Source organism: Gracilinanus agilis, chromosome 3 (genome assembly GCF_016433145.1).
Source record: "Gracilinanus agilis isolate LMUSP501 chromosome 3, AgileGrace, whole genome shotgun sequence".
Lineage (NCBI taxonomy): Eukaryota > Metazoa > Chordata > Mammalia > Didelphimorphia > Didelphidae > Gracilinanus > Gracilinanus agilis.
Genome location: NC_058132.1, coordinates 91305124 through 91319458, shown reverse-complemented (window position 1 = coordinate 91319458; position 14335 = coordinate 91305124). Strand labels below are relative to the sequence as shown.

Here is a 14335-nt window from a genome sequence, read left to right as displayed (position 1 = left end):
GACCTAGTTAGAGAGGCGATAGTACTTATTCTCCTTGCTAGCTTGTAATAATTCTTGTTAGTCCTTACTAGCCTCTTTTTAGAAAATTTTGTTCAGGTCTTATGCATTTTAGAAAGGATATTGACAAACTGGTCATTAATATCAAAATGTACACTTACCAAAGGTGCTACTCTCTTGGAGAAAATTTAACAAAATCTAACTTGAGAGAAGATTTCTCAGAGATGGTGAGGTTCTACAAATGCCCTTGTATGTGGATGAGATTGTATTTCAAGCCCTACAATATTTTGGAGCTTCCTAAATAAGATTCATAATTTAAATTTGAAGATTTTGGCTTAACTATCCATATGTGAAAAGCCAACTAGATGAAAAATTCCTATCATTCGGACCATGATATGCAGTAAGAAGAATAATCTGTAAAACTTGTCCATCTGTGTGTATGTCCATAGATTGGTGGATAAATATCGATTTATAGATGTCAGACACTATATTTGGACAATGAATTGGTCACAGAATTGAACAGGGAGAGGGGAGCAGGTTTGATTGCCTCTGGGAAATTAGAAAAATTCCTTTAGGCTGCTCATTAAAAGAAGGCCCATATTTTTTGTCAGTATTCTTTAGATGCTACAAGTCATGATAACAGACTGCTTGTTCAATCAGTACCATTATAATGTCAAGAAATCAGCTAAGAACCCCAGAACGTTGGATAGATCCCTCTGCGAAGAGTTTATGGAAGACCACAGATAGAAATCTCTTTAAAGGATGGGTTGTAGTCTATATCATTGGAGGGAATACCCACAAAATGAGATTAGAAATAATTTGAGTACTTAAGTATTAACATACTATTACAAGTCCAGAGAAGGTTGAAGAAACCTAGTGCCAAATGAGCCCTACAGATGTTTAGAGATGGCCTATTCCTGTGTTGGCAAACCTATGACACATGTGCCAGAGCATGGTAGAGGGGGCTGTTCCCTTCCCTCTCTCCACCTACGCCTGAGGATTTTTCTCACATGACCTGCCTCTCTGCCCAGCAGCTCAATGGGAGTGCTTTCCCCCCTCCTGTCTGGCGTAAGGTGGTGGACTCACATGTGGCTTGAGGATTGCAGTTTGGGCACTCAGTCTCTAGGGTCTCTAAGGTTTGCCATCACTGCTCTATTCCATCCTTCCAAATTTAACCTCCTTAGCTGGAACACACCAAGTGGTTCTAGGTACTTCTTTTTATTAGCAAAGGTTGGAACAGTCAGGTAAGAAAAAAGGACATGAAACTAGATTTTGAAGGAAAAAATTTAGGTGCATGGAAAGGATAAGAGAAAATCTTCTTAATAAATAGGGTGAATGATAAGATCAGTGTCACTCAGGATGGATAATGACATGATGTTTTCAATGAACAACAAATAATTCAGTTTGAGTAAAGGCTGCTTGTTGACAAGTAGTAGAAAATTGGACTGGAAACATCAGTTGGTTACAAACTAGGGAAAGACCTCAGAACCAAGGCTAAAGGGTCTGGACTCTTGGAGGAGCGATCATGTCAGGTTCCTGTGCATCAAAAGGTCATCTCTCTGTGTTGTGGGAAGAAGCCTTTGGATTTATGTGTATGATAAATACAGGTGGAGTGATTGGAAAGGAAGAGGCTGCTGCCATCACAGGGGTAAGAGGGCATGAAGATAGAGAAAAGGATAGAGGCAAGAGACATTTCCAGGTGTGTAGGCTTTGGTGAGTAATTGGAATAGAACCGGAGTGAGAAGTTAAGGATTGCATCAAGGTTTCAGAATTGCAAGATTTACTTTGAGACACAATTTGTGAGTACATGGACCAATGGCTTGATTAATGTTCATCCACTTCGACTAGATACAGAGGCTTAGTGATGTCTTTCTTTCGAGCTCTCTACAAGAGTTTATTACAACTGCCAATGAAGCCACTTGGCACTATCCGCTGCCCCTTCCTACCCTCCCTTTCCTTTCTGAATGATGTCTGTCCTTGTTCTGCTATCAGGGCCAAAGCAGATTACTACAGCCAAGCAGGACTTTCCCATAACAGTCCATTAGACAATAGTTTCTATAGCTATCTTAAAGTTTTCATAGACATGAAAAGTTTATTTCAGGAGTATGCTGGACACTTGATCTTTATGTCTGTGGAAAATTAGACAAAGGGAAATAGGCTTATAAAAAGCAAGAGAGATTGTAGACATAAGAAGGAATTTCTTAACCATCAGAATAATTAGATCTGAACCAGCTAATTAAGTTTGACTCATGGGACTGTCCCTGGATTCTTTCAAAAAAAGAACAGGCACAGCCACTGGTATTTAAAAAAAATAAGTTTCACTGATACTTTTTTGTATTTACATCATATTTGTTTCTGGAAGTAGCCTCTGTCTCTTACCTCATCCAAACTGAACACTCTTTGGTAACAACAACAACAAAAAGAGCTAAGGAACAATACCCAATGCAATTATATCTGACTACGTAAACAACATTCTGCTCAGGTAGTCTTAATTCTCTACCAAAATGTTTGGCTAATCTATTCTTTCTGTGACCATTATTTGCTTTTCAGTTGTTTAGAGTTTGACTTCCTCTTACTAACATTTTCATTTACATTGTTTAAATCATTACATATAATGCCATATAGGTTTTGCTTATCTCATTGTATCATTTCATTCAGCTCTTTCCATGGTTCTTGGAATTCCTCATATTCATTATTTCTTGTTGTACAATAAAAACAAAAAAGCTACATTCTTATAGCCACAACTATTGCAACCATTCTGCATTTGATGAGTGTTCACTTTGTTCCTAGTTTTTTACTACCAAAGGAAGTCCAACTATGTTTTTTAATATATTAGATCAAATCTGTTTGTCTTGTAGGATTTCATTGTCCAGGAACAAGAGTTGAGCCCCCAACACTCTCTCCTACTTGTGCTCCTTTGTGCTTCTCAGGATTTTATTTCCCCTCCAAGTAGCTTTCAGGGTAGGTGGGGAAAAAAAATCTTATCTTTCCTTAACAAGCCAGTTTGTGCCATAAACTCATCTAGGGGCTAGAAATATTGGTATTTGTCTTTCTGAGGAATTTAGTGTGGTTGGTTAAAGGATCTTGAGTGTGGTCCTTTTGTATAGAGGGGCAGAACCAGGGGTATCATGAGGAACTGTGCCCAGAGAAGCAGCTGGTACCAGAATGAAAAGGAAAAGCTTATGTTTCTAATAGTCACACTGTCCACCTGGCAAAACAAAAGTTTGCTAGATTAGTTTAAATTTTCGAATGTTTATGTGAACAACACAAGTGTTGATAGTTACCTACTCATCCACCATCTGCAACTGCCCTTTCAGGGTCCTGTGAGTCACTTTCTTTTTCTGGGTCTCAAGTTTTCTTTTCTATAAAATGAAAGGGTTAGGCTAGATGATCCTAAATTTTGTGATCCAAAAATGTGGGATATCGGAGAGAGGAAGTATGGCAGGCCATATGGGTTTACTCATTTTAGCAATCTAAGTATGACAACTTTGGGACCAATATCAACTTCTTAAGACACATGAAAGAAACACCTCAGTGCCTCAGAGGATAGAGAGCCAGGCCTAGAGTTGGGAAGTCCTGGATTCAAATCTGGCCTTAGATATTTCCTAGCTGTGTGACCTGGGTAAGCCACTTAACCCCAATTGCTTAGCCCTTACTTCTGCCTTTGAACCAATACCTAGTATTGATTCTAAGACAAAATCTTAAAAAAATCTTAAAAAAGAAAGACACACTGGAGGTAAAGCATAGGGAAGCGACTTAACTTGGGGATCTACCAAGCCAATAATAGGTTTGGTAGGCGAAATAAAGTATTTGTCACTGAAAGAGTTAAATAGCATGAAAGAAAGTGTATACACATATGTATGCATGTGTATGAGCATGCATGCTGACACGTGTAAATGTGTATACATGTTTATACATTTACGTATATGCACACACATACACTGTAAGAGTTAGTTGGATTTAGAATCAGTACATAAGTGACTCATTCAATGATACACACAAGTAGTAAACTTCAGGATAGTATTTGAACCCAGGTCCTCTTTCTGAGAAGGCAAAACATTTTTCATTATGCCATGTTGCTTTCCAAAGGCAAAGAGTATGAATCGTCATGGGCCACAGTAGTACTAAAAGTTTTCATAGAGGAGGTGAGAATTGACTCGAGTACTAATGGAGGAGTTAGTGTGGTAAACTTGGAATCAAGGTACTGTGGTTTTGTGTCCTGACTTAACCAGCCCTGCATTCATGAAGAAGCCATTTCACTGTTTTAACCTCAGATTCTCAGTAAAATGAAGCTCATAGATTTAGATTTGGAACAGAATCTTAGCAGTCATCTAACGCAGGACCTCAGTTTATAGATGAGGAAACAGGCCCAGAAAAATTAAGAGCTTATCCAAGGTCATACAGGTAGTTTGTAATAGAATTATAAACCTGAGTGTTTATTTCACAGAAATGTTATGATAAAGTGTTGTAAAGAAATTTTGTAAATGTTAAAGTGCTACAGAAGTGAGCATAATCATTATTATCATTATAAGTAGACTGTGGATAAGAAGTAGAGAAGGGATGGATACTTCAGGTGGGAAAGAAGCTTAAAAAGTAACCTCTCCTCAGATTTTCTTCTAACGCTTTTCCTGGTCATCTTTGTTATACTTAACATATTTCTTTTGTTAAATAGGTAATTGCGTACATGTCATATCTGCTTGTTAAACTGTAAATTCCTTGAAAGTTGGGGCTACCTCCTGCTCTATTGACTTCCAAATGTAGTAGGGACTTCATATACATTTGTGAAGTAGAATTGAAGAGCTTGTGCACAGATGGGATATAAGGGAGCCTGACTCATGTAGGAGTTAATGCAGAAACCAGACCAAGCTGTACAGTGCAGTACTGCGCTAGGGTAGAGGGTAGATAAAATGTACCAGGACACAAGCTCGGCTAGTTAAGATAGTGCCAAATTTTGAGATAGTCGGTATAGACCAAATACACCTGTGTTTTGGTGATGCAGTGTTTAGTAATAAATGGAGTTGCATTGGATTAATCACAGCAAGATTTTTGAAGGAGAGGTAGGTTCTGAGCGATGTATTAAAGAGAATAGTGAATCTTGTTTGTTGAGAACAGAGGTGGGGCAAGTATGGTGGTGGGAAAGAATGTATCAGCAGAGGTGTGGAAGCAGACCTTAGCGTAGCAACTGAGGAGCCTTATTACTAAACAATCCCAATATGAGTCACTCACCATGTAATAGAATGAACCAGCAGTAAGACATGGTAGCCAAGATAACAAATGCAGTCTTATATGTCGGTGCTGCAAGGGTATTTATGAACACTCTTCACTAATATAGATCAGTCCCTTAGAGCCTAGAGGTGCTTATGAGGTCCTATCGCCAAAAAATAACCATTCTCTAGTAGCCAAGCTTTTAGTCATGGAACTTTCTTAGGCTTAGCTAGGCTGACAAACAGTTTATCACTGTGTCTGTACTTGAAGCACTTCAGATTTGTTAGGATTTTCCCAGAGTATATGTGTGGTTGGCCTTTGAGAAACCAATTACACCCACAAGCTGAAATATATCAGAGGAAAGATTTCTTGGTTTGATGAAGCCTGAGACTCTATAGGAGCCTATATAGGAATTTTGTTCAAGAGCAAGGGAGGTGGTAGCCCTGTTATCTGCTGCCCAAGTCAGACCATGTTAAGAGTATTGTGTGCAGGCCTAGACCACACATTTTAGAAGAATCATTAACAAAATTGAGTTTGTCCAGAGAAGGGTTTCGTTGCTTGGAAACATGACCACTGTTTAAAAATATTTGAAGGATACTCATAGGGAAAATACAATACTCTAATTATATCTAGAATATTATGGTCACTTTGGGGTGCATTTTAGGAAGAGTTGGGTCAAGGTGCAGCTCCTCCAAGGGATGAGGGTGAGGACTGTAAACCATAGCTAATAGGAATTTTTTTTTTACCCTTGTACTTAGGTGTATTGTCTCATAGGTGGAAGATTGGTAAGGGTGGGCAATGGGGGTCAAGTGACTTGCCCAGGGTCACACAGCTGGGAAGTGGCTGAGGCCGGGTTTGAACCTAGGACCTCCTGTCTCTAGGCCTGACTCTCACTCCACTGAGCTATCCAGCTGCCCCAGGAATTTTTTGAAAGAACAGTGGATATTGACCCTTGATAAGAGAAGACTTGGGGGGGGACTCATTATAACTTCCTTGAGGTATTTAAATGACTATCATATATAAGATATAACATATGTATATATATATTATCCTGTATAAGATAATATACATAAGACTCATTCTACTTATCAGAGATGTGGTAGCTAGGATTCCTAATCAGATATGGATTAGTCTAAATGATCTTTGTGGTGTTTTCCAACTCTAAAAGTGTTTGTATAGGGATGTGTGAGTGTGAGTAATATGTCTCACATGGCAGAATTAAGAACAATGAATGGGAAGTGGATTGTGGCATAAGGGAAAGGTTTTGAGCTGTCCTCTACTGGGCATGCTGCCCTTGGAGAGGAAGTTCTATGTCACTGAAAGTGTTGAATAAGAGCTTCATAGCTCTTTACCAATATCATAGTGGAAACTTATACATCTGTCATGGAAAACCCTACTTTGTGACAGATCTTGGTCAAGAGGGTTATTAACTAATTAGTCTGAAGATGAACTAGCCCATGGCATCAAAGGAGAACCAGAAGGAGCTGCTTCACCAGGGGTTACTACCCAGTCCCTAAGACCCAACATTGTTTGGAAGCCAGAAGAAAAAAAAGTAAAAAATGTTGATTTTAGTTGTGAAAGCTCATCTCTTACCTGCCTTTTCTTTTCATGTACCTTTTTACTCTGCCTCCCACCCCCCCACTTTAGTTCACTAAGCATAGAGAAGCTATTGGACAAGAGTGGGAGGGCCTTGGCAAACAAGTCATCTCCCTAATAATTGCTTCCTATAGCAACTAAGCCTTTGGCACAAAACATCTGTCCAAGGAGTGTTTCTGTCTATGCTCACTGAACTCTGGTCTGTGCCAAGCTTTATTTCCCGCTCTCTAGCACTCCTGAGTGGGTCTCCTTTATGATAGTTCCTTGTCTGTCACCATTTAGTCCTCTAGCAGCTGTCAGCCAAGAAGTTGATGAGTGAAGGAGTTGTTGCAGTGTATCTGGGCCCATCTCAGTCTCCTGACTTCATCCAGCTTGACTGGATGTTGACCAAGGATGTTGACCAAGATCAAATCACCACCTCCCTCCCGACACCCAGAACTTGGCTTTGGGAACCTGGCTCTTCTGTTTCATAACACTGTGCTTTCTCACACTATTGCATTGTGAGTTTGGAGAGTCTATTTTGTCCTCAGTCCTGTCTTATAGGCTTGCAGATTGATAGGCTTTTAGTACTGGAGAGGAACATGGAGATTATCTAGTATGACAAAGATCTCAGAGCTAATAAGTGAGGAATCTATAACTACAACTCAAGCCCACATCTTCTGACTTTAAATGTAGGACTCTATTATGATTTTCTGTCTCTTTTGCTCACAAAGGAATGCACTTTGTGAACCATAAATATTATATAAATCTGAGCAATTATTATTACTACAATGGCCTACATTGTTCTCTCTTCTAGGAACTATAATTGCATACATGGTCACCCAGCAAGTCAGTGGGGCAATAGGGGGGCCTTGCCTCTGACACAAAGTCAGCAAAGACTCTATCTTCAAGCATCTGCATTAGAAAATAATTTTCTGTCAACTCCTGGAAGTCAAAACTTCTGACAAACCTAAACTCAAGTCCCTAAAGATAGACATCTGTCAAATCCTATTCCCAGAAACTATCAGTCACCCTAGTGCTAAATTCTCCTTTAAAGACAAACATCCTCAATACTACTTCTGAGACTATTAGAAACCCTAATTCCAGAGGACCTCTACCCCTAAACCCTACTCCTGACATATTAGATACCTAGCTCCACTCCAGGAAGCAGATAAATCTCACTTCAAAGCAGTAGATTATTTTCCCCACTTTTTTGAACGCCAAGTCCTGAAATAGTGGATGATATCCCTTTCAGGTTCTATCGAATCTTTCTCCATCTTTTCTCACAATATCATTCATTAGATTGATCCAGAATTACTTTTCATTTGGGCTTATTAGATATTCTAATGGATCTAGAATGCCTCTGATAATAATGTATTTTTAACTTAATCCAAGACTGAGTTGAGTTTGACTGAGAAGCACTGTTCCATCATGATATAGTGGAAAGACATTGTTCTGAAAAAGAGTGCATGTACCTTAGGCCAGCAGAGAGTCAAATTCTGGAAGATATGATAATGGTCTTCATATATTTGGGCTGTCATATAAAGGGATGCACTTAGGAACCTGGATTCAAGTCAGTACTGCCCCAGATTTGCTCTTGGAAAAATGTTTGATTTTCCTTTCTCGACCAGTTTCCCCTTCTTTTGGATAAGTTGATTTCTAAGATTCTTAACAGTCTATGATCTTTTCATTCTTAAATAGCTGGGTGTGTTCTTGGCATGTTTTCAAAATTGGCAACACAGGGGCAGCTGGGTAGCTAAGTGGATTGAGAGTCAGGCCTAGAGACTGAAGGTCCTAGGTTCAAATACGGCCTCAGACACTTCCCAGCTATGTGATCCTGGGCAAGTCACTTGACCCCCATTGCTCACCCTTACCACTCTTCCAACAAGGAGCCAATACACAGAAGTTAATAGTTTAAAAAACAACAACAACAAAATTGGCAGCACAGTCTGATGGTAAATGTTTTTGAATTTTTCTACTGATGCTTGTTAAATGTGAGTCTTTAAAATTGCAGTTAGCATTTTGGGGGGAAAAAAATGAAGATGATTGCAAGGTTCTTCAGGCACTTTCAGAGCTTGCCTCTGATGATTGCCTGAGAAGCAGCACTCAGGGCTCAGACCTTGTGGCTCTTGGCTCTAGTTACATAGACCTCCTGCCTCACTATCTTGGGGAACAGATTAGGTATCATTCTCAAGATTCCCCTGTGTACTATGTTCCTTGCTGTCAGAATGTACTATCAACTTTCCTTGTTCCAGTCCAAACACAGCCATACCATTGCTTTGAATATGAAGAGCTTAAGAGCAGCTGGTATGCCTGCTGTTCAGTAAATGTGACAAGCTGCTCCACTGAATACTACCCTTTCTTTCTCCTTTGTGTCCCTTTGCCCTCTTTCCTTTTGTTGCCCCTGGATGGCAGAGGATCCACTTTTCACCTCTTCCTGTTTTTGTTTTTCCCCTTGGAATAAGAACTTAGTGTTTTTGTATCCTGAAGTAAAAAACTCTTTTGCATATTCTTCCTAGCTAATCCATAAACATTGGAAACCACTTCCAGAAATCAAAGGATCATAAAATTAGAACCAATAAAGGATTCTAGGGATCATCTAATCTAACACCTTGATTCCATAGTGGAGGAAATTGAGGCCTAGGAAGGTTGAAGTGATTTATCCAAGATAAGCCAGGGAATGAGGTGTAGAGTTGATATTCAAATCCAAGTCCTTTTCTTGCAAAATTAGACCTCTCTCCAGGATACCAGGAAGACAGGACTATACCATAGAAGACGGGATTATACCACAGAAGACGGGATTATTTAGGTTGAATTAGTCTCCTTTTCTGTCCTTGCATCCCAAAAGAGCTTCCACTCTTAAAACAAGGTCAATGTAGATGTAGAGACACATAGTGGGAGAGGCTTGTTTTTCCTTTTTGCAAGATTGTGTTTTGGAAGTTAGACATCTTTTTCCTCAGCTACTCTGGAACTGTATTCAGAGTTGTAAACTTTAGCAGTAACAGTAAAATGGGGAATTTAAAAGAAGGTTGGGACTAAAACCTCAATACCCAGTGAAAATCAGTCATCACAGTAAAAGATAAAGATGCACCTGTGATCTGATGGGAAGATGACTCACTGGATTTGTTAACCATTGCACTATTGTTAATTTCTGAGGTCCTTTCTAGTTCAGATTCTCTGAAATTCTTCTCTTCTAAGTTTTGACTTTTCCAGAAAGTGTTCTCTGATTCTATATTGGCAACAATCTTATCCCTTGAACCTACATAATAACACTTTGTCTAATTAATACATTTATTATGTATTACTTTATCTGTGTGTTATTGTTATCTGTGTGTATTTGTCATGTGTACCCTTCTACTAGACTGAATTTCGTGAGAGTGGGAACTCTTATCTACACCTTGAGCTTCAGCAAGGACTGATTTCAGGGCTCTGCACACAATAAGCAACACAGTAAATTGTTCAATTTATTTTCTAATCTTAACTGTGTGATGTATTCAGCAAGTTCTTTTTCTTCTCTCTTGATCTCAATTCCAAAGGAGCTGGAATATTTAAGGCTCATTGAGTTCTAAGTCCTATAATCATTTGATAGTATACACTTTCCAACTTTTGAACCAAATCCAGTGGGATGGAATGAATGGAAAAGAACAAGTTTTGATAAAGGAAGACTTTTTATGGGGAAGACAGACCAGTTATCTCTTGGCTGGAATAGAAGAGACAATGAGAGACAACAGTGACATTGGTCGTGTTTCTTGCTATTATTGATAAACCCCTGAAAAAATAATAATAAGTCTTATCAGAGGTCTCATATTGAAAATATATTGAACTATTTATTAACTTTATGAGAATAAGAGCCATCCTTCAGCTGATAAATGGGCAAAAGAGATGACAGTCTTTGGATGAAGAAATCAAAGCCATATAGAGGTACATGTAAAAATGGTCAAAATCACTACTGATTAGGGAAATGCAAACCAAAACAGTTCTGATATTTCACACCCATCAGATTGGCTAAAATGACAAAAGGACAAAATGATAAATGTTGGAGAGGATGTGGAAAAATGGGGACACTGCTAATACTGTTGGTGGAACTGTGAATTGATCCAACATTTTGGAGAATAATTTGGAATTATGCCCAAAGAGCTATAAAATTGCGAATATCCTTAGATCTAAGAAAATCAGGAGAGAAAGGGGAAAAAATCCTTATATTCCCAAGCATTTATAGCAACTTTCTTTGTAGTGACATTGAACTGAAAATCAAGGATATGTCCAACAGTTGGGAAATGGCTTAACCTAATTGTGTTAATATGATTGTGGTGGAATATTCTGCACTGTAAGAAATGAAGAACAGATTAATTTTTTTAAATCTTGGCAACAATTACATAGATAATGAAGAATGAAATCAGTCGAATTAAGGGAACTTTATGTGCATTTACAGATTTAATATTTGAAGAATTATCTCCCAAATGTTCACGTCTAGAGAATGAACTGAGAAATGGAAACATGAAAGACATAATCTTTGTATTTTGTTGACTGATATCTTCAGTGGTGTGGAGAGAGGTGGAAGGGGCTAAATAAAAAATTAATTAAAAAGAAAATACAATCATAAATGGAATGAGCTTGTAATGACATGTTGTTTGGGAAAAATTTTTTTAGTAATGCCTTATGTTTTTACATTATAGTCATTTCTAGAAATACCCCTCATCTTCCCCTGCCAATTGATCCTTCATTAATAATAAAGAAAAGAAGTTAAATAGAAATACCCAGTACAAGTCTGATGTCTTTTTGCCCTAGTAATCCCCCTATCTTCCTGCTAAAAGGAAGGAAATAGATTTTATAATCTATTTAGCAGGAGTGTGATTGATTTTATGTGATCATTTCTTTGCTGACTTTTTGTGGTCACTTCTTCCCTTCTTAGATGTTCATTAACCATCCCTTTAATACTACTTTCTAGATTTTTGCCACTAGCCTATAGTGTTCTGATTCTATTTGCTCACCCTTTTCTGAATTGAAATATTTTAACTTCATGATCTTTCAAAGATTACTGACACTAGGTAATAATAATAATAATAATAATAATAATAATAATAATAATAATAATAATAATAATAATAATAATAGTTGGCATTTATATAATACTTTACAGTTTGTGAAGTACTTTATATACACATGTATATATCTATATATAAATTCATTCAATTCTTACAACAACCCTGGGAGGTAAGTGATATTTTTTATTTAGTTATTTTTCAGTTGTGTTCGACTCTTCATGATCCTATTTGGGGTTTTCCCCGCCAAAGTGGCCAGAGTGGTTTGCTATTTCCTCCTCCAGTTCATTTTACAGATGAGGAAACTTGAGGCCAATAGGATTTAGTGACGTATCCAGAGTCACACAGCTAGTAAGGGTTTGAGGATGGATTTGAACTCATGAAGATGAGTCTTCCTGATTCTATCTACTTTTCCACCTGCTGCCAGAGTGATATTATCCTCATTTTGTAGATGAGGAAAATAAGTCAGATAGAGGTTAAGCAATTTGGCCAAGATTACAAAGCTGATAAATATCTGAGATTGGATTTGAACTCAGATCTTCCTGTCTCCAAGCCCAGCTCTCTCTCCATAACTTATTTGCAGCTACCTAGCCACAACTATCTATTCGTTAAATATTTACTGGAAAGAGCCAACAGAGATCTGGGTTCTGATCCTCATTACCTCATTCTTATACAAATCATTTTATTTCCTTGGACCTCAATTTTCTCATCTATACCATGCGGTTAATAATTTCTGTCCCATCTCCTTAGGAGTCAGAATATAATAAAGCAGAATGGGGCATTAGGACATAAAATATCAGCCATAAGAAAATATAAAAATAACAATACTAATAATATTTGTCATTTAAATGTCAATTTAAGATTTTCACAGCACTTTGATCTAATGGGACTCTAAGTGAACATAGAAGAACATAGAACCAGAAGAGGACTTAGAACCCAGGACTCAGACAGGCCTTACAGGACTGAACTTCAGAGTGAGGGAGATGGGTCTCATTACAGAATGCTAGAGCTGGAAGAGGCTTCAAATTATAAAATGTTAGAGCCACAAGGCACCTTTGAGGACAGGACAGAAGTAGAAGTGATTTGTCCCTGTGAAGTCTCATATAGCCCCAAGGTTCTATGATTTTGTGAAAGCAAAGAACACCATGAAGCTGGGCTCATCTCCCAGCTCTTACACTTACTAGCTGAGTGAACCTTGAACACATAACTTTCTTTTTTCTCAGCCTCAATTTCCTCATCCATAAAATGGGAATGATGACATTTGTTTCTATCCCTATACAGGGCTCTTGGGAGAACAATGTTCTCTAAATCTTAACAATTCTATGGAAATGGGAGTTGCTATGATGATCCTGAGATGCCAGAGAGCCAAGATTCCTGGTAGAAAAGTCTCTAATGCTGAGCCTAGGAGTGGCTCCCAGGATCTAGCCTGGCTCACAGCTCAAACATAAAGTCAGTAAAATTGGTTTTCAGGATTCCAATTCTTGTTTTTCCTCCTCCTTTTTCTTCTTCTTTTTTTTTATGTCTTTTTCCTTGCTTGCCTGGTCAATCTTAATGTTGATAGATAGATAGATAGATAGATAGATAGATAGATAGATAGATAGATGAAGAAAGAAAGAAAGAAAGAAAGAAAGAAAGAAAGAAAGAAAGAAAGAAAGAAAGAAAGAACGAAAGAAAGAAAGAAAGAAAGAAAGAAAGAAAGAAAGAAAGAAGGAAGGAAGGAAAGATAGGTAGGTAGATAGATAGATAGATAGACAAGTAAGTAGGTAGGTAGAGAGATAGAAAAAAAGAGACAGAAAAACAGAAATAAACATAGTCAGAAAACATACATACATAGATCTATGGATAAATCTGTAGAGATAGAAAGATAAAGATAGAGAAGATATAAAAAAAAAAACAGGCACAGAAAACAGAGATAGATGAGAGAAGCAAAGACAGAGACACAGAGAGGGTTGCTTTGCCCTTTGTTCTGAAGAGAACCAGTGGCATCACAGAGTGATGACTTACTTATGAACTGGATTTAAATGAGCAAAAGGTTCACAAAGACATCAGCCTCCCTCTCTTCCACAGTTATCCAAATCTAGGGGCAGGACAGAAGTCAAGATGACTGATGATGGCCTTGGACGCAAGGTCTTCAGTGTCTGACCAACCTCAAAGCTCTCCACAGTGCCTTCTTCAGTCACTTTCATGGCCATTGGAACAAATTATTCTCATCTGCCTATTCCACTGGGGAAAGTCTTCATATTCTTGGGGCAGACATACCCCTAACTCACTGATGGGTTTCAGATCTGTCAATTACTCTCATCCTGGGTTAGCCAGTCTGCTGAGGTGGCTTTACTGGGGCATGGCCACTGCACATGCTACAGCTTCTTGGAGCCACAGATGAAAGCTGGGTGAAAGGTGGACACCAAAGGTAGATGAGTAACCCCAACTGAAAAGGGCTTGGCAAGCCTTCACAACAGAAGTGTGATAGATAGATACAGAGAGAGAGAGAGAGAGAGAGAGAGAGAGAGAGAGAG

The 14335-nt window shown here is 38.3% G+C and overlaps 1 protein-coding gene across 3 annotated transcripts in view; it reads left to right on the top strand.

The window, feature by feature from the left end:
• Positions 1–14335, top strand: part of STIM1 (stromal interaction molecule 1) — a 247378-nt gene that overhangs the window by 184518 nt on the left and 48525 nt on the right. The gene's annotated exons all lie outside the window — the stretch shown is intronic.